This window comes from Silene latifolia, chromosome 1 (genome assembly GCF_048544455.1).
Source record: "Silene latifolia isolate original U9 population chromosome 1, ASM4854445v1, whole genome shotgun sequence".
In the NCBI taxonomy this organism is placed as follows: Eukaryota; Viridiplantae; Streptophyta; class Magnoliopsida; order Caryophyllales; family Caryophyllaceae; genus Silene; species Silene latifolia.
Genome location: NC_133526.1, coordinates 98,591,153 through 98,594,479, shown reverse-complemented (window position 1 = coordinate 98,594,479; position 3,327 = coordinate 98,591,153).

Genomic DNA, 3,327 nt, shown 5'->3' with positions numbered 1-3,327 from the left:
AACTCCAAGAAGGGGAGCCTTCCTATGACGACTGGGATGCAGTTGAGCAAGTCTCAGTCACCCACGACTCCTGAAGGGATAGAGCGCATGAGTCGTGTTCCTTATGCATCTGCAATAGGATCGATCATGTATGCCATGATATGCACACGTCCAGACGTGGCATATGCATTGAGTATGACGAGTCGGTACCAAAAGACTCCAGGTGAAACACACTGGATAGCAGTCAAAAATATCCTCAAGTACCTACGGAGGACTAAGGATTGGGTATTGAGTTATGGAGGCGATACTAAGCTATGCACAACCGGTTACGCAGATGCTAGCTTCCAAACGGATCGAGATGATTCGAAATCTCAGTCCGGGTTCGTCCTCACTCTTAATGGTGCTGCGGTCAGCTGGAAGAGTTCCAAACAGAGTGTTGTAGCAGATTCTACTACTGAATCCGAGTACTATGCCGCTTCGGAGGCAGCAAAGGAAGCGATATGGATGCGTCAATTCTTACAAGGGCTTTCGGTAATTCCTAGTTCGAATGACCCGATCACCATCTATTGTGACAATAGAGGTGCCATCTTCTAGGCTAAGGAGCCAAAGTCTAGCAACAAATCTAGACATGTACTTCGGAAAGCTCACCTGATCCGTGATTACGTGGAGCAAGAAGAGATAGTGATTGACAAGATTGCGACGGATGATAACATCGCGGATCCTCTCACCAAACCGTTGAATTATGATAAGCATGTAGGGCATGTTAATTCCATGGGAATTAAACATGTTCCTGAGTTGTAGTACTTGATTATGGATTTGATACATTATCTTTTCATATACTATTTATAAATTCATCGTTTTATATATAATATTTTGTTTTTCATGTGGATTTTACTGACAACATTGAACGCCACAAAGTGAACTGAATTACATTATATTTGTTTTGGTCCGTAATCGCCAATGTGAGTTGATAACTCCGGCCATTATATTGTGCAGTCGATTGATGGTGGGTTCAACGAGCCATAAGTCAAACGGTTGACTGATCGATCACATATGCGAGATTATCACGATACCTCGTAGGACAACTTTTTGTGACAACGTAATGGAGTCCTAAATGTTTAATAACATTCGGTGCCAGGTCGTGGATAGGACATACATTGTGTTCCTAGAGTCGATTCTTTTGACTATCGACTGTCTCTTGAGATTAAGGCAGTTTTTGGGCGACTTTGGTTTCTTTCTCACGGTCTGCCGTAACTGGAGGCTAAGTAGATTTTTTTCTGGGTCATTTCATACTGTGCTTACATCTGCAGGATTCGAGTTGAGGAAAATATCCAACCCTTATCAGGTATAGTTATTCCTCAGGGCTACTCGAGGAGTTGTAACTGAAATGCATGGCCATGCTCGAATGTTGATTCGTTTATCAGTTAAGTTACTCTCTAATCGGGGAAACCACTCTTGATATTGATCGCTTGTAAAATACGACCTTTGTGAATACGGATTTGCAAATTGTTTTACATTGAGTGGGAGAAATTTTATAGGATATGAGAATCGGTTATCGCACATACACTTGTGAGGACAGGTGGGAGTTTGTTGGAGCTTGTGTCCTCCACAAATTAGTGTGATAACATTTGTAAATCTCTTACAGGTTCACAAGGGTATACTTCGTATATTTAATCAGTTGATTAACGTTTACCTAATAACGGTTGACTTGCTAGAAATTTTGACGTTATTATCATACAGATGGCGGTGATCAACTGGTCCCTAAAGGTCACACCTATAGGATGTGTTTGAGAAATGTGGTTATAGAAATATAGTCACATTGATGCCCAATATGACTAAATAGTTAGTCAATGTGTTGATGAGATAATTATTTAATAAAAATTAAATAATATTAGTTGAGACAATTAACTTGTCAATTAATTCGTAAATTAAATATAATAAGTTATATTTAATTAAATGTATGTAATGTTAGCTTGGACGAATTAATCTGTTAATTCGTAATCAAATATAATCAGTTATATTTAATATCAACAAGATGAATGTGTCATAGTGGTAATAGTGAGGGTACACATACCAAGAGGTCTTGGGTTCGATCCTCACTAGATGACAATTCAACACATTTTATATACTTTTGGAAAGACCAAAAATAAGGAGAATATACTCCTTATTTCGGTCAGTTTGGCCGAAATTAGGAAAGGATTATTCTTTCCTAATTGACTCCATAATTCGGTCAGTATAAAAAAGAATGGGAGATGTTTATTCTACCCTAATTCTTTTTCTTGACCTAGCCTCCTCTCTCATCAGAAAAACACAAAAACAACTAAATTTTACAGAAAATTTTAGATCGATTCTAGCACAATCAATAGGGCATATCTCATATCGTCTTGGGTGCAACTGATAGGTGAATATCAATTTTGATATTGTTCTTAGGCCAATTTTGCTAGGACAGATTATTTCCCACAGGCAAGTCACAAAGTAGTGACATGACCACTAAGAACTCGTTACCGTTAGCATTCTATGTCTAGAATGACTCTTGTGGATGCCAATGAACACGGATGTTCACAGAGATATGAAGTAAGGGGTGAGGGTACGTATTAGGAAGCTCTTTAATCGAACACCTAATCCCGCCCGCCTCGATAGCGGCCTCTACTAATGATTAGGGAAGTTATTCATACTTGATATGTCGCCGATTATATGCATGCAATGCAACATCCACAGATTAATCCTAGCATGTGAGAATTAACTAAGTCGGTGAACATGTAATTAGGCAAACAATTAAGTCGAATTCGGAACTTAGATTAATTACGTGTGAAACAAGTAAATAAATCATACAAAATAAATACGAAATAAAGAAATAAATTACAATTGATAAACTTGAATTTACGTCATAAACATGCTCAAAAGGATTAGGAAAGAAAAGAATAAAGAGATATAAGGAAATAGAAGATATAAGGAAATAAAAAGAAATAGGAATTTAGAAAAAATAAGGAAATTGGAAAAATAAGGAAATTGGAAGAATAAGGAAATTGAATAAATTAGGAAGATACAAATAAGGAAATAAAATAAGGAAATAAAAAAAGAAATAAAAATAAAATGGAAAATATGAATTATATGAAAAATATGTCGAATTATGGTGATAATAAGAATAATAGTCAATTAAAACCTAATTAGAATGCCTACGTCAAAACGAGAAAGAATTCAGGGACAGAAGCCAACCCAGAACAGGCGCAGCATCTGCTGCGTCCTCTGGAAGAGGCGCAGCTCCTCTTGCGTTTGTTCTTGAGTTGGACTCTGTCTGTGAAGTCAGAACCGCGGAATGTTAATGTTCGTTGGTGAATTTAAGATCGA